We start from the raw sequence: 24,450 nt of genomic DNA, 5'->3' as shown, positions 1-24,450 counted from the left end.
TATTTTACAGGGTGTTTATAAAGTTCCATTTTGATGTTTAATAACTCAATAATGAAGATAATGAGGAATAAAATAATGAAGATATAAACAAACATATGGCATTTATTGATGGAATAACTTATATATTTTCCTTTTCAGGTTTGAATATCTGTACTTTTCTAAATATCGTCTTCTTATTAATTGCATTTTTCTCTCTTTTGTTTTTGGCAACTATTGCAATGTTATGGACTTTTTTCTTTGGGGATTTGTAACAAACAACGATTACAGGAGGAGAGTGTCGAACATTGATGGCCTAAAAGCCAGAATTAAACCGCAATAGCCTCTGTGGATACCGACATGCTTGCCGGTACCTGGCGTGAAATTGAATATCGAATTGATATTCTCCGTGCGACGAAGGGGGCATACGTGGAAGTTCATTGACGAGGGTCATGAAACTTTTTGAGTCTATCTAACCATTTATGTTATTAATTTTAATCTATCTTTATTATTTGATGAGTTATTAAACATCAAAATGGGTCCGGGACTTTATAAACACCCTGTATTGTTATGTCCTATTATGTTATGTTATATTGTTTTATATTGTTATAACTTATTATGTTATATTGTTATGTCTTATTATGTTACTTTATATTGTTATTGTCTAACGTAACATTTATATAGATACCTATCCGATTGTATTAATCAAGGTTCTATATATGTTGGGAAGAGAAATTCAACTAAGAGGGATTTTACTATTACAAAATTTATAAAAACAAACCCGAAAGCAAATTTGTAAATGCAAACAAAACAGAACGTGAAGCTATGAGACATACATCTCTCATAAGACATGAACAACGGAAGTATTAACATGAAATTGAATTGCAGTATAAAGAATTTCACGACATTCGTCCTACGCAATAACAAAGTGTACATCTTACGATATTTTTCAAAGTAATCAGCTTGTATTATATCGGTTGCCTCATACGTTTCCATGGCTTTTGGAAATTTACATAAGTATCAGTCAAGTCAAACTTAAGAAATGTAAGGTGAAAGTCGTTAAATGACAGAATTACACAGCGTCGAATTCTGAAGTGGGAGATAAAAACAAAAACCTTACAAATAATTAAATATGAACTTTGGTTTGCTTAAATAAACACTAAAATAAAAAATTTTTAACCATATCACGGAAGAAGGAAGCATTGTAAAGAATTATGATATCAATGCAGAATCAAACTCCCTAATTGGGTCATTCAATGTCTGCAAAGATCGCTTTCAAAAACGAAACGTTGAGTAATCCCTTCATCCTTCAAGACTTTTCCTGAGTCAACAACAATCACGTGAGAGTGTTTTCATTTACTGTCTCCCATACTTTCTTTCTTTTCTGTCCTTAAATAAAACACTTTTCTTTCCTATCTTTAAAGTTCTCCAGATGGAACCGGATTGGTGGATTCGTCACTAAATGAGATTTATAAGTTTACAAGGTGACTGTAAATAATAAAAATTTCATATTAAATAGTTAGTAGAGTTCTAAATATTGCAACTGTCCATGAATTTTATTTTAATATAGTGAAAGATATAACCATTGAGTATGAAAGAAATCTAAACGATGGTTCCAGAAAATTACTGTTCCATTTTATATTTAACACTTTTCTTTCCAGTTATTAGCTTTGAAAAAATGTGATTATATAAATAAAAATCAGCTTGTAACATCGTCAGGTTATTTTTGAAGCTGCATCAGCTTGTAACATCGTCAGGTTACTTTGAAGCTACAGACTGGAAAATGTAATATGGACTTGCTGAGACTCAAGCTCTGGACTTCTCCAATAGGCGTTGAGTACACTTCCAATTACAACATGAAGGCATGCGGAAAGAAGGGGTAAATACCTTATAAGATTTTAATAAAAAACACAATAAATGGGGCAGGAATAATGCACAGGGACTTGGGCATAATGCACAGGACAATGGGGCAATAAATACGCAAAATTTTTAATTTTTATTTTTGTTAACCTTATTTTATGCCAAATGTTTTAGTGATTTAATAATAATGTAAACTAGAACTAATTAGTTTACTTTATGACGGTTAAGAACACTATGGCTACCTGCTTGAAGAGAAGCGATACCTTCATAAACAACGTTTTTTAAGAAAACCGAATCGTGTTCACATTACAACAAAAGTCGACCATGTAACCAGCCCGTTCGCCAGAATACGAAACCCAGTTTCATTACCAGTTTTCAGCTACTTTGCCATTCAATCACTAGAAGACCTAATTTGGAAAGTATGATGTAATGAAATATTAATTAAATAACTGAATACTGAACGTTAGTCAATTTAATTTTATATCAAAAAGGCTAAGTCTCCTTTTTAAAAAAATCAAGCCGTCAGTTTCCAATTCTAATGGGTAAATCACATTCATTCTGAAATTTTTATTACTTATTAAGTGTAGATAAAAGTTTTAAACCAAAATTTCTGTAAAATAAATAACTATTTGCATGCTCATTGTAATTTTATACAAACAAAAAAAAATAGAAATACGAAAGTGGCATTGCTAGTGCTAGTAAATGTTAGGTACTAAAACATTATTCTAAATACGAAATATTTTAACGTGGTATAATTTTTCTAATATACCGTAGTAATTACAGAAATAAAGACTGTATATCCAAAAAGCAGTGAATAAGTGAATAATCTTTTTTCTTATAATATTTAAAAGATATGAGTTACTTATTTAAAATCGTCATTCATCACCTAGAATATATGTTTTTCTAATTACATAGACAATCGAAGGCATTAATTACAATCGAACGCGTGATCCATATAACATCACGTAATTATGGGATAAAAAGTTGAGTCTGAAGCATTTCTTAAAAAGCAAATGTAAACAATAAATCTAAAGCTTGTAAGCTTCTTATGTTGATTAACCAGTTATTGTATGTTTTGGAGCTTTACTGTCACTTATCCATTCCATTTTCCTAACAGAAAGCAAATTAATTCACCTTATTTAAGGTGAGGGTTTTAGATTGTAAGACAGAGCGACGCCACATTATTAAGTTACTAGATAAGATTTGTAGACTTCGACCTTGCATTATATTGCAGGTAGTGACTACCTAGCCGGTTAATTTTCGAGCCAACTTCGCGTTCACTGCTCTGTGTAGCCTTTTGTTACTAGTTCATTTAAATATAACTTTAACTTGCGCTAATTTATCTCGCCATAAGTGCTGGCTGAGCTTGTAAACACCCGGAAAGTCTTCTGCTCTTGTCAGTTTTAAATAAAAGGTCTTTTAACACCCTTCTCAAGTTTCAGTCGTCATGTTACACTGGTGATAACTCACTTAACCTACAAAGAGTCGGGAAACTTTGGATGTTTGCAAAATACCCCAGACGTTACAAGCCATATTGTAATTTGCAAATAAATAGAGACCAACTCACAATTAAATAGAGAATAAATAGCAATAAATAGAGAACAACTCACAATTAAATAGAGAATAAATTGAGATCAACTCACAATTAAATAGAGAATAAATAGCAATAAATAGAGACCAACCCACAATTAAATAGAGAATAAATAGCAATAAATAGAGATCAATCACAATTAAACAGAGAATAAATAGCAATAAATAGAAATCAACTCACAATTAAATAAAGAATAAATAGCAATAAATAGAGACCAACCCACAATTAAATAGAGAATAAATAGCAATAAATAGAGATCAACTCACAATTAAATAGAAAATAAATAGCAATAAATAGAGACCAACTCACAATTAAAAATAGAGAATAAATAGCAATAAATAGAGACCAACTCACAATTAAATAGAGAATAAATAGCAATAAATAGAGACCAACTCAACCAAGCACCAACTCATCATTTACAACGTTCCGTTTCACTTTTACGCGAAATAATAATAGACTTTTACGTTTAGTAGTTGGAATATTTTCGCTTGTTTAAAAGCGATATTTCTGGCTTCAAATAGAATAACTACCCCTCCAAAAAAGTGTTAAACGCAGAATGAATATAGTAGCAATAAATTACTCTTTCTTAGGGTTAGTTTTGAGTCATTACGCATTGATATCATTTTAACTTGTTATTATCGTCAAATATCACTTTTTCAGGTCTGATTTCATCTTTCGAAGTGTATCTAATATTTTAAAGTCCAGTAAAGTAATCAATGTACATCATGAAAAAAACCTAATATTCAAAACGAAGCAATATCTCACAAATATGCAGAAGATGTTTACACATTTCTACAACGATTTCAGGGCCGTTTAATTAATATTTAAATTGCAAAGCGTATTTTTCTTAAATTTTCGATCTGATAAATAAAATATTCGATATTAAATGTTTGATCTGATAATTTTTCTGGACTGTAAGTCTGTACAGACTGCATAGATAATTTTTCTGGGCTGTAAGACTTTAACTCTGCATCTTCCATGATAGAAGGGCTTTCGTAAAATTTACGTGAGTACAGATTGTTAAGTTTCAAAATATTTTAAATATTTTTATGTCTTATTTTACCTTCCTATATAGGTGGGGTTGTCTTCACACCAAATTTTTATTACTGAGTGTGTATTCTTATTTTGTTTTCGCAACATATGTGAAACCAAACGACAGAAGAATTCAGTATTCCGTGAAAATGTGAGTATGTGAAAATTCGACTAAGTCCATCAGCGAGAAATTTAAAACTGAAAATCCAATTCTAGTGTTCTATTAAAGTTTCCTTCTTTAGAAAAAATTCAAAACATGTATTTTTATTTTGTTTTATTTTGTGAAAATATTTAGGGAAATGTTTAAGGAAGTTTTAGTTTTTTTTTTTTTTTTTTTTTTTTTTTTTTTTTTTTTTTTTTCTTTCCAAAATCTTTTGGCATCAAAAGCTGTAGACAGCAATAAAATATTTTAGTTTTCCATAAATCATTATTCTTCCCCATGCCATCACACCTGCATTACCGAAACGGTCACGTTCCTAACATTCGAAAGAAGATTTCTCATTCCTAACGCTCTTCCGATGTAATTTCTCTCGATGTTCGATGTTATGCAAATTGTACTTTCTTTGTACCGAGGAGCGGCGCAGACGCAAATTTGTTAGGTTTTCAAAGCTCGCGTTTAGAGCTTTGAGGTTGCTGTGAATCACTGGAGTTTCAACTAAGCAGAGGTTCTTCTGAGTTTGTGTTGGTAAGCCGCCACTGAAGTCGGAGTTTGTGTGGTCTTCGCCGTTCCTGAACTAACTTACTGTTTGAAAGTCAATAAAGAAGTTTCGGTCAACGTTATGACTCTGAGGTTTTTTGGGTTCTATACTGAAGCAATATCAAGTCAATTTAGAGTCCACTATTTTTAACAACGGATCGTACATGGTTTTTTGGTCCGTCAGCTACGGAGTCGCAGTAAATTTGGTGAGTCAGTGTGTTTTTTTATCTTTCTTATTAGATAATGGAATTTACAACGCTTAAGACTAAAAAGCGTGTAGCTAAAGCTAAGTTAAGTAAACTGAAAGAGAAAATTACAGTGACTTACGATTCTGCTGATGTTGATCAGTTAGAACTTTTTAAATCTAGATTAAATAATTTAATGACCGAACTTTCGGATATTTTTAGTAACATATTTGTAGTGTGTGAAGAAAGAGATATTGATGTATTTATAGAAGAACAACAGGTCATGCAAGATACTGTTGATGAGTTAATTTTAATGCTAACCAGAGTTAAGAATGTTAAAGACATTAGTGTGGAAACTATATCTTGTGAAATAGCGAGTATACGCTTACCTAAGCTAACTCTTCCTGTATTTAGTGGCAGTACTGAAGAATGGTTATCATTTTCTGATTTATTTAAAACGGCGAAAGTGGATAATGACCGTTTATCAGGTGCACAAAAGCTACAATAAATTAAAGGGTTCTTTAAAAGGAGATGTTTTGCGGATTGTTCAAGCTTTAACTATCTGTGACAGGAATTTCGAAATAGCGTGGCATTTATTGTGTCAAAGATTTTCACATAAGAGAGAATTACTTTGATCGTTATTAAAGAAAATCTTGTGTTTATCAAATTTACAAGCTGAAATTCCTAGTCAGATATTAGCGTTAGTAGACACTGTAAGAGAGTGAGTATGTTCGTTTGAAAATCTAGGATTCAAAGTGGAGCAATTCGCGGATACTATTTTAATGTTAATAGTACAGTTTAAATTGGATTCGTTGACGAGAGGATGGTGGGAAAGAACATTAAAGAGTGAGGAAATACCAACACTTAATCTGCTAGTTCTTGAAATCTCATGCCAGAACCTTGCAAGCAGGTAAAACGCAAGGTGTTAAAAAAAAAAAGTTACAAAAGACAAATTAACTTCATTGGCTTCAGAGATTCGCGCGCAGTGTACGTATTGTAAAGCCGGTCATTCAGTTTTTAAATGTAATAAGTTTTTAAATCTGAATGTTCAGGAACGCGTTAATTTTGTCAAGAGAAATAATGTTTGTTTTAATTGTTTGGTTTCAAATCATAAAGCTTTCGAGTGTATAAGTACACATAAATGTAAAAAGTGCTTTAAAAATCATCACACACTACTGCATTTCGAAAGAGTTCAAAATGAGCCAAAGGCACGTAAAGGAGTTACGAACAGTTCGAATGAATTATCAGTGACGGCTAAGCCATTTTTCCCTGGGCCAGAACCTCGCGCTCAATCAGCTGGGTCAGGGAAGAATATCGCAAGTTCTAGTCCAGTAATTAAATCTTGTGTTTCAGACTTTAATTTTCAGAGTGAAGTTTTATTATGTACGGCATTATTATGTAAGTGTTAGATTCATCGGGTGAATACCAATTGTGTAGAGCCCTCCTTGACCCTGGCAGTCAAGCAAGCCTGATTTCAGAAGATTGTGTACAAAGGCTAGGGTTAGCAAGAAGAAATGCCAAAGTTTTTATTTCATGTTTAGGGTCTTTGGATACGAAAACTAATGGAATTACGGAAATAAACTTCGTTCCGCATTTTCCGGCGAAAGTGTCATTTAAAACACCAGTATTTATCATCAATAGAATTATTGGAACTTTGCCGCATTTTACATTGGATAAGAAGTACGTTGAGAAATATAATGATTTAATGTTAGCAGATCCAACATTTTACAAAAGTGGGCCTGTTGATATACTTTTAGGCGTAGATATTGTCTTACCTCTTTTAAAGAGAGAAATAATTAAATGCGAAGAAGGTAAACCGGTAGCTTCTCGTTCTGAACTAGGATGGATTATTTCAGGTAGTGTGAATAATTCAACAGAAATTAATCCTACTATCTATATTAATAATATACAAGTGGAAACTGATCAGATGCTGTCTGACTTTTGGAAATTGGATGCTGTACCTACGTTTGACATGCTTACTAAATCGGAGAGAGCATGTGAAGATTATTTCAGATCTACATATACGAGAGAGGAAAGTGGGGTATATACTGTGAAATTACCGTTTCACTCTCCGCCTTCTCAGCTTGGAGATTCCAGACAATTAGCTATGCGTAGATTCCAATCTTTAGAAAATTCACTTCTAAAAAGGCCTCAGATATATGAACAGTATAAGGATTTCATGAGGGAATACCTTGAGCTGAGACATATGGAGGGAGTGCCTGAGGGAGAGATTCTTATTGACTCTACGTATTACATGCCTCATCATGCCGTATTAAAGGAATCAAGTACTACGACTAAACTGAGAGTTGTTTTCGATGCTTCAGCTAAAACGACATCGGGTCTTTCATTCAATGATATTTTGATGGTTGGGCCAAGAGTTCAGCAAGAGCTGTTTCCAATTCTTCTACGGTTTAGAACTTACAAAATTGCAGTATTACAAAATTCTTACAAAATTCAGACAAAACTTACAACTGAACTTACAAAATTCAGACAAATTCGTGTCCGCCCAGAAGATACAAATTGGCAACGAATGCTTTGGAGGGATAGTCCTAGTGAGCCCTTGAGTACATTTAGATTAGTGACAGTTACATATAGGACTGCCTGTGCGCCATATTTGTCTACTAGAGTAATGAAACAACTTGCATTAGATGAACAAGTGATATTTCCTTTAGCATCAAAAATTGCCCTTCGTGATTTTTATGTTGATGATTTACTTTCAGGGGCACAAAGTGAAGAGGAAGCTAATGTTCTAATTCAGCAGTTGAATGAAATGATGAAAAGGGGTGGATTTCGCTTAAGGAAGTGGATTTCAAACAGCTCAGCTATTTTAGAGAATATTCCCGAGTGCTTACGAGAATCCAGTATTTCTCTTGAAATAACCAGTGACAAGAAAGTAAAAGTATTGGGAATTAATTGGAACAACTCTAGTGATACCTTTCATTTTTCGATATGCATAAGTGATAAAGAGTTTACTAAGAGGACTATTTTATCAGAAGTAGCCAAAGTCTTTGATCCAATGGGATGGTTAACGCCAACAATAATATACGCGAAAATATTATTACAAGAGTTATGGAACTTACAGCTGGGTTGGGATGAACTCGTTGATAAGAGAATAATTAGAAAATGGAAGCGTTTCTATCTAGAATTGCCCTTACTTTCAAGCTTACAATTTCCGAGATATGTCTTGAGTCCGAAGGCAGTAGTTATAGAAATCCATGCTTTCTGCGACGCTTCAGAAAAGGCTTATTGTGCAGTTATCTATCTCCGAACAATCAACCTTGATTCGTCAGTCAAAGTCAGCCTTCTGACATTGAAAACCAGAGTAGCGCCCTTAAAAACCCAGTCTCTTCCGAGACTAGAGTTGTGTGTTGCGTTACTTTTAACCAACCTCTTACATGCAGTATTATTATGCATAGAACTGCCTATTAGCAATATTTTCGCATGGACCGACTCGCGGGTTACATTGGCATGGGTTTCGTCCGAACCTCGCCGTTGGCTACCTTTTGTGGCAAATCGAGTTGCAAAAATCCAGGAAGCTGTTCCAGGTATTCAATGGAATTATGTTGCTGGGAAAGAAAATCCTGCAGACTATGGTACCAGAGGTTTTATTCCATCAGAATTCCTACAATGTGAGTTATGGATGAAGGGACCGCAGTGGTTAAACGAATCCATAATTCATGTACAGCAAAATTCAAGTGTAGAATTAGAGAGTGAAGTTATGTTGAAGGAATTGAAAAAGAGTTTCAGTTCAAATGTTTCCAAATTTGAAGAGCCTAGTGTGTTTCCAAGATTTTCATCATGGTTAAAGTGATGTCGAGTGTTAGCGTGGTGTTTATGATTCAGAAGCAATTGTAGTAAGTTAGCTACAGAGCGTATGAGGGGTTATTTATCTACTGAAGAATTCTGTGAAGTTACTTCTATGATTGTTAGGATTGTGCAAAGAGCCGAATTTCCAGAAGAATTATTCTGTTTAGAATCTGATAAACCCTTGAAGACATCAAGTAAATTACTGTCTTTAAGTCCTTTCTTGGATTCCGCGGGAGTAATGCGTGTAGGCGGAAGGCTCGGAAACTCTACAGTTTCAAATAATCAGAAACATCCTATGATTTTACCTAAGAATCACAATGTTACACGTTTAATTATTAAGCATTATCATGACACGTATCTTCACGCAGGTACGCAGCTACTCACTTCTGTCATACGACATAGATTTTGGATTGTGAATGCTAGAGATATTATAAGAAAGTGTATAAACCAATGTGTTATCTGCCGTAGAGTTAGAGCGCAAACTGCAACTCAGCTAATGGCAGATTTACCCGCTTCAAGAATTACTCAAAGTAGAGCTTTTTCTCGTGTAGGGATTGATTTAGCAGGACCATTTAACGTTAAATATAGTCCTAGTAGAGGAGTCAAAATCTTTAAGTGTTACGTATGTCTATTTATTTGTTTTACTACTAGAGCAATACACTTAGAATTAGTTGGAGATCTTTCAACAAAATCATTCCTCGCGATACTTAAGCGGTTTATAGCTCGTAGAGGCAAACCGTTTGAAATTCACAGTGATTGTGCAACGAATTTTATAGGAGCTAATAAAGAATTAAGGAAAGCCTTTTCTATTGTTCAACGTGATAAACAGCTACAGGGTTATATTTCTTCAGAAAATATTAAATGGTTATTTAATCCTCCCTCTGCCCCTCATTTTGGAGGGCTTTGGGAAGCGGGTATCAAGTCTATGAAACATCACTTAAAAAGATGTTTAGGAACACTTATTTTAACATACGAGGAATTTTTGACATTAATAACCCGAATTGAATCCTGTCTTAATTCTAGGCCTTTGGTACCAGCTTCAAGTGATTGTAGCGACTTGGAGGCGATAACACCAGGACACTTTTTAACCGGAGCGGCTTTAAGCGCTATTCCAGAATCTAACCAAATTCAAGAAACCATGAGCTGCAGTGACCGTTGGAGGAACGTGCAAAGGTTATTTCAACATTTCTGGAATCGATGGAGCAGTGAGTATTTATCTAGATTGCAGCAGAGACCCAAGTGGTGCACGTTACAACAAGATCTGAAGATTGGTGATATGGTTCTTATTAAGAACGAAAATCTACTTCCGCTACGTTGGAAATTAAGTAGAATTATTAAAGTGTATCCTGGTCTGGATGAGAAAGTTCGAGTGGTGAGTTTACGCACGTCTAATGGTGAAATAAAACGACCTATAGCTAAGCTATGCGCTTTGCCATTTAATTCCTGATTTAGAGACTTTAATTTTTAATTTTCAGGTTTATGCAGTTCAACAGTTTAAATTTATTGTTTGAACCCCCTTGGGACTTCAAGGCTGGGGGTATGTTCGATGTTATGCAAATTGTATTTCTTTCTTTGTACCGAGGAGCGGCGCAGACGCAAATTTGTTAGGTTTTCAAAGCTCGCGTTTAGACCTTTGAGGTTGCTGTGAATTACTGGAGTTTTAACTAAGCAGAGGTTCTTCTGAGTTTGTGTTGGTAAGCCGCCACTGAAGTCAGAGTTTGTGTGGTCTTCGCCGTTCCTCAACTAACTTACTGTCTGAAAGTCAATAAAGAAGTTTCGGTCAACGTTATGACTCTGAGGTTTTTTGGGTTCTATACTGAAGCAATATCAAGTCAATTTAGAGTCCACTATTTTTAACAACGGATCGTACATGGTTTTTTGGTCCGTCAGCTACGCAGTAAATTTGGTGAGTCAGTGTGTTTTTTTATCTTTCTTATTAGATAATGGAATTTACAACGCTTAAGACTAAAAAGCGTGTAGCTAAAGCTAAGTTAAGTAAACTGAAAGAGAAAATTACAGTGACTTACGATTCTGCTGATGTTGATCAGTTAGAACTTTTTAAATCTAGATTAAATAATTTAATGACCGAACTTTCGGATATTTTTAGTAACATATTTGTAGTGTGTGAAGAAAAAGATATTGATGTATTTATAGAAGAACAACAGGTCATGCAAGATACTGTTGATGAGTTAATTTTAATGTTAACCAGAGTTAAGAATGTTAAAGACATTAGTGTGGAAACTAAATCTTGTGAAATAGCGAGTATACGCTTACCTAAGCTAACTCTTCCTGTATTTAGTGGCAGTACTGAAGAATGGTTATCATTTTCTGATTTATTTAAAACGGCGATAGTGGATAATGACCGTTTATCAGGTGCACAAAAGCTACAATAAATTAAAGGGTTCTTTAAAAGGAGATGTTTAGCGGATTGTTCAAGCTTTAACTATTTGTGACAGGAATTTCGAAATAGCGTGGCATTTATTGTGATCAGTTTAAGTGATCAGTCAACGTTATAACTCTGAGGTTTTTTTTTTTGGGGGGGGGGGGGTTCTATACTGAAGTAATATCAAGTCAATTTACAGACCACTATTTTTAACAACGGATCGTACACTCGATATAGAATCAAATGTTAATCTAAACCTCGACTCATTGGTAGAGAAAACATGAGACTATTTATGTTCACTCAGTTCTGATGATCTTTCCTCTAATTAAAGCGATTTCTCTTTTGTTGCGAAGATAGTGAATGGCTTTCTGGCACAAAGGCCTTTTTCATCAAATCTCTTGTATATAGTTTGCTATGATGCAACAGTTCCAGCGCCAGCTGGCTGCTGGAATGTTGAGTTTATCCAGCGCCGGATAAACTCTACTGCTCCGCAGTTGAGTTTACCCAGAGCCGGCTGGATAAACTCAACTGAGCAGCACTAGGCTTCCGGTTACGGTAAGCAATTGGTGCTAGTTATCGAACCTCAGAAACTGTTGTTGTTCGTTCATGACCTAATTCAGGTCTTCTGTAAATAGTTCCACAGTTCTGAAATAATTTTTATAGTAGACGGACTGTCTGTCTTGAAATATTCAAACATCTCACTGCTTCCATAATAGTCTGCCTTATTTCTAAACTGTCAATCATTCGCCACTTCACGGATTTTTCAAAATGATACTTCGGAGCCATAACAAACCGTTTAAAGTTCATACACGCTGAAATTGAGCTGTATTGCAGAAATCGACTCATTCACTTTGCGCAATGAGATTCATTCGTCGTCCGACGCCTTAATTTCCATATTAGAAACCATCTGATTACTTTTTATAGGATAATGCTAATTAGGCTTGTCATTCATACATTCATTGCAGGAATTGATTATATAAATTATATTTCATGCAAAATTATTATTTTGGGGTATGTAAAGATAAATTTAGACAGAGTATATTTGATTAGACAGAGTATATTTGAAAATGAAACAACATGCATATCAGTCGTTCGATGACGCAGGAACAGATCCCGATTCCGGTGTATGTGTAATTTTCTTTAACTGAAGGGTTTTTTTTTATTACATTTGTAATTTTTTTATAACTTTTTAATGGGAAGGAGTATTTTCCTCCGTCAAGTTCTGCAAAATAAGCATACCACAAAAGATGTAGAAGCATATAGCGAAAGATCATCATGGCCCTTTTCGTATGATGTACTAAAAGAGCCCTTTTGGCTCACGATTAAAAGTATTTTTCATCCCCTGCTCTAAGCTATTTCTAATTTCTTTATTTAAATTATTAACATTCAGTTTTTTAATTTCTAATGCTAGTATTTGTGGTGTTTGACAGTCTACTTTTTTAAGCCCTTTAAATTGATTTTTTTTCCAGAATTGACAGAAAATCTATATGGGCAATAAATAAATTCTAACATTATTAGAAGAAAGAAAGAAGCATTGCGAATTGCAAAAGATAGTTAAGAATCCCTTCTTGTGCAATTAACGGTTATTAGTAAAATCTAAAAAATCTGAAGTCAAAGAAAGAAACAATTGACAATCACGACCTAATGTCTAAGTATAATGAACGTCTCCAATGATCCTAATGTTAATTTAAGAGAATGCATTGAACGTTTTTGAGAAGGTATGACAGAATTCCCTGATAACATATCAGTTTTCTCCCGATTCAAAGCTTTTTCAGATTTATTAAACATCTAGATAACTGAAGCCTGTAGCCAAATAACTTCCAACATACTTGTTGATTTCATTATATCGTATAAGAATTAGACTGATGAAAATCTATAGTAGTTCTCAGCAGCTACCTCTTCCTTTCTGGATCAATTTTGTCCAGTACTCAAATCAGTATAGGCCTCATTCAATAGTTAGCATAAACTTGTAGAGGCATTGGGTATTTTTGGAAGCAGGCAAGAGGAAAAATGAGCAACCGCCTTCGCCGGGAATCTAACTACGGACCTTTAGAATACCGGCTCAGATGCAGAACCACTACACCACGAAGCCATGCTAGGAAGGCGGGAAAAATACCTTATAAACTTAGTTTAATAAATAATGTAGCCAGACTTTCCGTATATTAATTCAGTGTCGTGCTTCAAGCTATGTCTCAGGTTTTGTAAATATTCTAAGATTTTTGTAAATAGTTGAAAAATTTCATCATTCTGCTTCATATAGCATGAAATGAATAATTTGGTTATGTAGAAAAAATCTAATCCTACGTTTTTTACTGGCAAATATGAATGTGAAATTAAATCATGTACAGAAATTAAAGTGAAGCATTTCAAAAAATAATATAAAAAGGAGTAAATAGAGAAAAGTTTAAGTTTTCTAAGAAAATATTTTTTGCATAGAAAAAGGATTGCAAAATGAATTATTCAATAAAATATTGTGTGGCGGCTGATAAATTAAACAATAGATGAAATAAATCGAGTTTTTTCTTCGTTTTCAAAATAATCATCTATTTTTAATTTTATTAAAATTAATAATAGAGCTGTACTTATTGGGAACAAAAGCAAGAACATAGAATGCATTTCTGTAACAAATAATATGTGGTGACCTGAAAAATACAACTAAATGGCGATCCTTTGTTATGTACTTAAATTCTTCAACTAAGACAAAGTCATCCGATTTATAGCCCAGACTTTAAAAATAATTATTAAAATAGAAGAAGGTTTAAACAAAATTTTTTATTTAAAACTTTTAACTGAATGTATACACGATTTGTGCTTAAAATTTAAATCCACAGAGCTTGCGGGATACTAGTAGCAAAAAGCTGAAAATTTAAATTAAATAGCTGCTGCAAACAGTGGGGCAAAATACCTTTTTGGCGCCCCTCCCTCCCGAAAAAAAACACAGTGATATGACGAAAATCTTGTTTGGAGACTATTTGCCGCCCCTCTGCGAGCGGCGCCCGGGACATCATACACCCCCTTCCTCCCCCCCTCGCTACGCCACTGGGTGCAAACTGCAATGCAAAAGAGCCTAATGAGCACTGGCTCGAATTATTAAGTTTGCGATTGACTTCGCCTCGCAGTTTGGCTAATGCCTAATAACTGGAAATACGAACTGCACTGGTTACGATTAATTAAGGAAAAATCACAAAAATTATGATTACTCAAAACGTTACATGCAGAATTTAATGAAACTGACTCACAGTATACAACACATACTAATGCATAATGTAACATAACGTAAAAGAAATTACCAAAAAATTATGGTATTAGAGAAATCAGCATATGCATAAAATGCTGCATAAATCGGATGTGCTAGTTTAGCATAGGAAAATTACCTTCAACATGGAGTCTGATCTCTCCTAGAAGCAATACCTAACATAAGCGATGCGTGATGCATTCAGTTATGCGGTCTATCAGTTCCGCAGGCAGTGAGAGCAATTGCTCTTGCAAATCATTAGCAAGCATGGCAAGGGTCTAAAAAGAGGAGGACTGAGAGAAACTATGCGTTTCCGTAAAGCATTCCAAAACTATTCGATAGGATTCAGGTCTAGTGATCGAGCCAGCCACTCCGTGTGCTGAATTGCTGCTGAAGATATTCATCCACGACGCGAACCCTGTGCGGTCCAGAGTTATCGTACTATAGCAGGAAATCATCACCGTTTGCACCAGGATAAGGTCTCATATAAGCATCAAGGATGTCATCTCTATAGGCCTGAACATTCACAGTTCCACATAGAAAGACACGGAGGTCAGAAGTCCACCCGAAAAGACACCACCCCAATCACAGACACTGCCTCCTCCGTACGCATCTCTTTCACGGATGTTTGATGAATAATAACGAGTTCCAGGCTTTTTCCAAATCAACTAACGGCATCCAGTGGATGATCAGCCATCCAGTGGATATGCTGATGTGCTCACATCAAACATTCCTTTGTATGACGTGACGAGAGCGGCACGCAAATGGTTGGTTGCATCACGCACAGAACCTCTTTCGTGAAGCCTTTTACGTACTGCTGACGTTGACACCAACCTTTCTGTGGCTGCAGCAAGAGAGGATCTGAGTTGAGTTGGAGTTGTGGTTCTATTCCTTCGTGCGCATAGCAACAAATATCGGTAATCGGTGCTCGTATTAGCGGTTGGCCGTTCTTGGTTGAACTTCCTGGATACTGAATCTGTAGTTAGAAATTGTTACCAAGTTAATGAACCATAGAAGGACTCACATTTTGGGCACCTGGTCACTTCTATCTGACTATATCCTGCTTCTAGTCTCCCAGCAGCTCTGCATCACAGTTCTTCGAGCAAGTGATGTCTGAAGTCATTGTTATGAATTGGCTATCCCAGATTTTTTATCTCAATAATGCAATTTTATGCTCCTCGCAGATGACATATTCCGATTGCAGCGCCACTAATTTGCCTACTACAGCAACAGTTATTTAAGAACATATTCAAATTTTATACCGATTGGCTAATTTTTGCGATTTTTTCTAAATTTTTGGAAACCAGTTGGCGAAACGAGCTGAGCGAGAGAATCGTATTACGATCAGCATCGCTACCAAAATCTCTGTTTCAAAATTAAAACCTCTATCTTAAATACTCGTGTCTCATTTACATCCTATTGAAAATTAACGACAAGGAGACGTGAGAGAATAATTACAGATCAAACAAAAATGGGTTAATTAATGTCAAATATACCATATAACTTTGAAATCTGTAATAATCGTGAATATATTATAGCTGAGCTGTTCTTTAGTACTTAGTTGACAAAGTAAAATGAAGAATTCTTGAAGAAAATACTCGAAGCTATAAAGTATCAGAATAATCTCTAGGAATGCAATGGTTTCAATCTCTAAGAATGTAATGGTATAATTATTTTGTTCTTTTAAATAATGAAGTATTGATGAAATAAGAATTACTTAGTTAACTGTCTGCTGATAACATTAGCCTTCAAACACCGTTTCTTAACACTTTCCAAGATTTTCTGCTTTATCCTGCATATACAACGGAGACTTCTGCTCGTTTCAGTTTAGCGAAACATCAGAGTGAAGTGAAAAGCCAAAGACTGAAGTAGTGTGCCAAAATAATGGCGGGAAATTCAACATTACTGCCAACGCATTAATTAATCACTTACCTGGTTTCCACCATTCTTCCTTCTGCTTAAATTCCCTTACAAATGTTATACATTCGCATCAGAACTACTCACAAAGTAAACAGGTGTCGGAATAATTTAAAAGAAGTTTAACTGAAGTCAGATTATCAGTACGAAAAATAAATAAATATTGCAAACTTATTTTTATCATTACATTTTATCTATTTCGAACTGATTCTTGCACTAAACTATGAGCATGAATTAATTATCAGCATTTAATTATGTAACATAAACAGCACTTAATTAGTAACATTATCAATACTTAATTAATTTTGATAAGTAATTAATTCTTAAAAATCCCTTTAAGGGTCTTAATAGTTTCAAAAGGTTCTATAAACATAAAGAATATTTCCAAATTGGCATTATCATTATTTTAATATTAATTTTAAGTTTACATATTTTTTTAATATTTAAAACCTTTAAAGTAATTATTGATTAAGTATAAGTTTTTTTACATTTTAAACTCATTTGAAGTCTTTAATAGATTTGCAAGATTATGCATGTCTGAGATTTTAAAACTGAAAATTAACATGAAATTAAAATGATTATTAACAATAAATAGCCTAGAAATTTATATTATAATTACTTCAGTAGCTGTAGAAGTCAATGCAAACTTTACGAACTAAATTTCTATGAAATCGTAGATTCTTTTAGCTCTTTTTAAAAATATATGTAGTAACTAATTCTGGTTACTATCAGAGAGCATTAGTTCCAGAGATAAGTGATTATTACATTTCGTTATTAATACACACACGTTTTATTTACAATATAATACAATTTTTAAAAGCATTATTATTAGGCACACGCCTTCCTCGTTATTAGGCTTAACACCTTCGTTCTTCCATCAAATTCAAGTTAAGTTACAAAATATCAACAGAGACAAGACGTTCGGAGCGCCACCTAACGGCGCAAACTATCAATTTATAACAACATACACTGCAAAAACACAAAGTAGCGAATTCTCGATAGGTCTTGGAAGAACAGACGACTGCAGAAGAAGGTTTAAGTTACCTTTTTATTTAAACTAAACTTGTAGAGACATTAGGTTATTTGGAAGCGGGAGAATGAGCAATGTCCTCGCCGGGATTCAAACCTCGGACCTCTCAAATACGCACCGAGTATGCTGACCATTACACCAGGAAGGCATGCTAAAAAGGCGGGATTACCTTATGTACTCCCACTTTTAAAGAGTGATTGGGGATTAGGGGACCCAACTGCCAAATACTGTGTTGAAGAATCATCATCCACCACCTTTTTTAGTTCGGGCGCAACTGTAGCGACATTAGGTTATTTCGAAGCAGGAGACATGAAAAATGAGCAACGTCCTCGCCGGGACTCGAACCTATGACTTCTCAAATACGCGTCGAGTGTGCTGACTGTTACACCACGAAGGTATGATAAGATGTTCTAAAGAGAGTGGCTAAGCACCAACTATTCACGTACAGAGCTACTTCAAACACGCGGCGTAAACTCGGAACTTACTCTCTTACTACTACACACTTTTAAAACCGCTGCTTAAATGCTGATTCCGAACTCACTTAGATTTGCAATCACGTCATTAAAATTCACATTCTGGCAGGAAACTGAAATCAGAAGAAAGGAAATTTTCTAAAACTAAAAAATAAGTGGTTGGAATAAAATAAAGTCTTTACAAACTCAAATGTATAACAGAACATTATGCAATCACATTTCGATGATTTTTTTAATAGATAAGTAGAATAAATTATAAAATTCTATCTTTTTATTGACATAGAAAATATCGGTGCAATTGTTTTGAAAATTAATTTGATAACAATTGAATTTTAAGTAGAATTTATTTAAATATATTAAATTTTAAATGTAAGCAATAATGAAATAACTGGAAGCAGAAAAACAGTTTACTATAATTCGATTTATGAATGAAGTAAATTATGCCATTCAACTATTTTGGGCATATTAATTTAACGCACATTCTGCTATGCACTAAAATTATACATAATATTTCATAGATGTAAAAATACTAAAGATTTGAAACAATTTAATGTTAAGCATTTCAGTGATTAGAAAAAGTTCTCTCACTTGTTTTATCAGAAACAGCTGAAAGTAATAAACATAAACTCTTATTCTGTTATTTTATTTTTGCAAACAGTGGGCGTTAAAATAATTTGACGATTGAAAGGGAGCTTATTGCACATACTTGATCAGGACTGAAGAACACCTCTAATGTTCTATCATCCCTAAATATTTAAATTCATATGAAACATATTTTTCTATATAAAAATCGAATGTTATACTATCAGTATCTTAACAATGATACAAAATTTAGGGATTTAGTACTTCGGAGACCTAAAGTTGTAGAGTCATTAGGTTAATTGGAAGCAGAAAAGATGAAAAATATGCAACCGCCTTCGCCGGGAATCGAACCACGGACCTCTGAATACCGGCACAGCGTTTACACCACGAAGGCACTCTAGGGAAGTGGGAGAAATACCTTATATACTCCCCTTTTTGAAGGGCGACTAAGGTTTTAGGGGACCTAGTCGCCAAATCCTGGGTGCGGAGAATCATCACCCACAACTCTTTTAGTTCGGGCGCCACTTGTAGCGTCATTAAGTATTTTTTTGGAAGCCAGAAAGATGAAAAATTAGCAACCGCCTTCGCCGGGAATCGAACCACGGACCTCTGGATACCGGCACAGCGTGCTACCGTTACACCACGAAGGCACTCTAAGGAAGTGGGAGAAATACCTTATAAAGTATACCGACAAATGAGAAAAAATGAAAATGAACGGAGGTAATTATAAAATTTAAAAATATAAATGTATCTCGTAGTCTTTTATCTAGTGTTTTATACATATTATTGTATCGAAGGCACTGATTTTGCACAAAAACTATGATTTCATAACAGAACGTACGCTCCTCCCCCTCGAAATGCGTGGAGCTTCTCTGTGAGACCAATCTAAGTTTGAATGCTGCATAATTTTAAATATTATAACACATCGGAATTTTGGAAATTTTTTTATTAAATTAACATTTATCGCTTATTAATTTCTTAAAATACTTGGTCCTTATTTTAGTTATTATACTGGGAATACTATAGTTTATAAATACATTCCACGGATTAAGATTTTTTTATTCAATTTGCATATTACGCTTTTTCCAAAAGAACCATATGTAAAGAATACGTGTATTTATATTATAAATAATCATCATTCCAGATCCTATCGTACAGCAGATCCTATTTCATCCTATATCATAATATGCTATCGCTGTAGGCCAATCTATTTCTTATGGACCTTTCCGTTGAAAGGAAATGCAGGTATTAAAGAGTGATAAATGAAGGTATCTAGAATTTTTTGGATCTATTAAAACAGCATATTTAAGAAAAACTACATATATCTGTTTTTCAAAGAAAAAGGAGATTTCTAAATGCAACTTACGCCAGACAGCTGTTTCTCAGAGAAGGAGGAGGAGGTCAGATGGTATCAGTCTTGTGCTCTATCAGAAGTGAATGACGAACGATTTATTTCTGACCTTTGACGAGAAGCCAATTCAGTCCTCGCTTACGTAATTTATTACCCTTCTTCTCTTCTCCCTCCACTGCGTGTTATGTCAATTTAAATCTGTGAAGAAAGTTTTCAACGTTTCTTTTTTAAAAAAACTTCCCAGAACAGCAGTCTTCTGACCGTTGTGTAATTGTCTAGAAGCCAAGCCAAGGAGAAAATTGCCACATCGAACGCAAATTAAGACAACATGAAATGAGTGTACCAGAAGCACAGTATGCCAACTTCCAAGTTTAAAACTCTCTAAAGTTAAGCCTTATATCGTTGCTGATTTGATTATCAGAGGTTTGGTTTTTTTAAACCAGCATCAGTAACAGGTACAAGTTTACCTAATTTGTAGCACAAATTAAAGTTCGATCCTAATCCAACAACCATCTTGATTGTCCATGTTAGAATTGACAACCTTTTTTGCTAAAGCCTTATATAAATTTTAAATCTCTGTTTTCTACTTTTTTCGTTGCTAGATAATTTAGTTTATTTCCATCAATGGAAAGTTACTTTTGGCCTACATATATAGCTTATATTTTCTTAAATAATAATTTGTAATATTAATAATATTCTACAGTTCCTGCTTTGATGTGTTCGAGCCAATACAGTCTTTTGTTCTTAATTAACTTATAAAAAGCAAAGCAGCAAGAAATTAATAAAATTTTTAATACGAATTAAAAGTTTCTGCTTGGGGTCAACAATGCAGTGAGGTATAAAACATAAAACATAATATAAGGTATAAAAAGGATAAATAATATAATCAAATAACATAAGGTATAAATCAGAAAACTGCCTTTGCCATTCTAAGAACTAAATTATAGCTAATTGTTGCTGAATTTATATATACTTTCGTGCTGGACATTATAAGGTCAGTTGAATAACACTTCCAAAATTCTGGTCTCAACCTCACTCAATTCAACCTCATTCCAAACTATAATCAAACACTTACAGTCCAGCTATTTCCTTTTATCACTAAACAGCTACTACATTTTCCAAGGATAGCCAAGATTCTGAGTTGCTTGATTCACGTTTCGATAGTGATCTGACAGCTGACATTCTGAATTTAAGTATCCAGCAAAGACGTTAGGTACATACTTTTCTTTTTTTCTTAACTGAATATTTTGTATGCTTCTGAATAGAGATTTGTATACCTGAAGCCAGGAAAGACAGATTAAAGCTAACCTAAGGCAAGTTGTAACCGTAACTAATTGTGTCCATGTTCCTGTATTGCAAAAAGATCTTAAAATAAACGTCATAACTTGTCCAAATATAATTTCTTCGGATGTAAAATGGTTTCATTGATCAGATTTAGTTCAGCTTATATTTACCCAAGAAGAAAAAATAGCAAACATTCTAAATAGTCAGCTAGTCTTCCTTGAATTCAGAATCTGCAAACATATTATTACTTACTATACAGGATAACCATTCATCCAATAACCAATTTGCATTCGAACTATAAATGTTTAAAACATTCAGGATCTGATTCCATAAAAAAATGTTTTGAGCCCCTTAATTCTTATTCCAAAATCCTTTTAATAGGTCCTTATTTAACAGTGCATAAATTTGTAAGCAAACGCTGAACATAGTTTTTTAAAATTATTTTTTGAAATCTAACTTCTAAAATTGGCATTAATATTATTGTTCTTTCAGTATTACAGTTCTTTCAGTTTATGAGATATAATATTTATACTAATACATTTTTGAGAACCTTGAGCAGCCAACTAACTCCACCATACCATATGACAGTTATATTTTATGTTGTTGCATTGTAAACGAATAGATGTGATAAATAAAATATTCTTCAAACTGACTGTCTGTAACCATCATTTATTTATCAAGCATGCCACAGCGGGCAATGGATATTGAATTACATTTTTTTTCACTGGCGGGCATTAGCCATTTTAGGCTTTGGCCACTGCTAAGGCCAGAAGCGGTAATCATTTTATTATGGAAGCACCTTATATGCGACCACCATTGGCTCCTATGAAGGGACAGACAATTTTACACCTACATCTTCTCCGGCATTCGAACCCGAGCCCGTTGGTATGTCAATTACAGTCACTAACCTCTTTCTTGTCTGTGTGGCACGGTTGAACTGCAGAGATTAAGTATAAATATAACCCTTTTCAAACAGCTTTCAAGCAAATATTTGATATCCCTTCCCTTAGATATATATTCCTCGAATGCTTTGTCATATTCAAATAGCCTAACCAAGATAATATTTCAGTGCATAGCTTCTCGAATAAATAGCTGCTTGATTCAATAGAATGGTTCTGCTAATTTACTATTCAGACAAAGAGTTATGAATTTCTTATTCTCCGTTGATTCATTTCTCACGTATGAGTTTCATTTACTTCTAAAATGAACATAATAATTTTAAACTAATATAATATACATAGCATGAAAAAAAAGATTTTTATTAAAAAAATCTGTTACATTAGCAGTTATTTCGATAGTAAACATAATATACTTATTTTACATTTCTTTTTATGATTTCAGACTAGAAAAATAATTTAACAAAATTCAAAAAGTACTTTCTTACCTTCAGCGAAAAAATGTTAATGCTTCAGCTTAAATACTCTGTTCTCTAATTTAAAGTAGCATACTTCAGACATTTCATCCGCAACCTTATCACCCGTTCACTTTAGTCTTCCAATTATTCTCAGAAATATCTTCCATTTGCTTCATCCAGGAGGGTCATCAGATACCAACTGCTCAAAGTCTTCCTGACACGAATAAATAAACCAATGTTTTATCGCAATCGCTAAGGAGTCTGCAGAATTTTCTTGCTTGATTTGGAGTTTTCTACAGAACGTCACAATGAACGCAGTTTGGAACACAATGAGAAAAAAACAGCATACATTTAAATGGATTGAAGAAAGATGATGCGTCGACATAAGATCTGATTTTATGTGATATGTGATATTTTTAACGCAGATCCCATTCATAAAAAAAAAAAATCATCATTTTCGCTTTTGATGTACTTGCTCATCTAAATAAACAGATAAAGAAGCAACACCCCCCTCCATATTGAGTAAATTTTTCCACGATATCTAGAGAGACTCCAGTCATTAATTCTTTTATTTTCATTTTACTAAATTTTCAATTATATAATCTAACTAATACTTTAAGTGTACTTGTTAGAATTGAAGGAATTATTATTTCAAACCCTCTCTCAAGAAATGAATGTTGATTAATTGCTTTCTGTTTATTTTTTCCCATTTATAACCATGCTCTTAAAATTAGTTTTTTAATCATTTTATTAATTCATTCAGTTTAATTTACAGTTAACGGCATTTTATTCATCTATAAAATTATATGAATACTTCTAGGAACTCTCTAACTAATAATTCTTATTTATTTAACTAGTAATAAGAAAACCATAAGGGTTAATGACTTTTTTTTAAAAGCAAAAACAGATCATTGTGTATTTTAAAGTCAAGATGACATCCAATTCAGCAACTTTGTAATTAGTTCGGTCACTATAGCAAAAATCATATCTGATTTATTAAAGAACTTTTTATATCAGCGTAAGATTGAATTATATTAATGCTAAAGCTGAAGTTTATTCTACTGTTTGGATGGACCGCAATGAAATTAGTATTCTTCGCTCTCGATTTTCATGTTTTCTGGATATAAATAAGTACACATAAAATATAAATATAACTACATCCAACCACTTTATGAGATATAATATTTATATTAAATTAATGGTATTAATGTCCAGAGTAATGTTCCCAGATTTGTATGAGATATAATTTCGGCATAAGATTTCAAGTCTCTTTTAGATTTCTTCATGTTCTTTACTGAGAAAGAGCATTATTACTTTTCAGGATCAAAGTCTATTTTTAAGCATATTTTTGTCCTTTAGTTTAATATGTGTTACGTGTGTAGAGTCATTAGGTAAAGGGGGAATAAATACCTTATATACCTCTTTTCAAAGGGCGGCTGGGGATTAGAGGACCCATTCGGCAAATCCTGGTAGTGAAGAATCATCAACCATCACCTTTTAGTGCAGGCGCCACTGTAGAGTCATTACGATTTTTTTTTGGGGGGGGGGGGAAGCAGGAGACCTGAAAAATGAACAGTGTCCTAGCCGGGACGCGATCCTGGACCTCTCGAATAAGCGTCGAGTGTGATACTGTTACACAGAACTCTTACACAGATACTGTTACACAGAACTCTTACACAGATACTGTTACAGG

At 33.9% G+C, this 24,450-nt stretch overlaps 1 protein-coding gene across 3 annotated transcripts in view; it reads right to left on the bottom strand.

Annotated features, from left to right (window-relative positions):
- The window catches only part of LOC118200693 (organic cation transporter protein-like), an 88,216-nt gene that overhangs the window by 52,963 nt on the left and 10,803 nt on the right, over nt 1–24,450 (bottom strand). Inside the window, exon 1 of one of the 3 annotated variants that reach the window (XM_035372651.2) lies at nt 22,788–22,945. The exons of 1 other annotated variant lie outside the window; for it this stretch is intronic. The gene's annotated coding sequence lies outside the window, so the exon portion shown is untranslated. Of the gene's footprint in view, nt 1–20,134; nt 20,291–22,787; nt 22,946–24,450 lie in introns of those variants that run through there. One more of the 3 variants, XM_035372652.2, reaches the window with a different exon arrangement.

This window comes from Stegodyphus dumicola, chromosome 1 (assembly GCF_044657685.1).
Source record: "Stegodyphus dumicola isolate Sdum_Otavi_A_Nest chromosome 1, ASM4465768v1".
Taxonomy (NCBI): Eukaryota; Metazoa; Arthropoda; class Arachnida; order Araneae; family Eresidae; genus Stegodyphus; species Stegodyphus dumicola.
The sequence above is the reverse complement of the archived record's forward strand: the minus strand, read 5'-3'. Positions and strand labels throughout refer to the sequence as shown.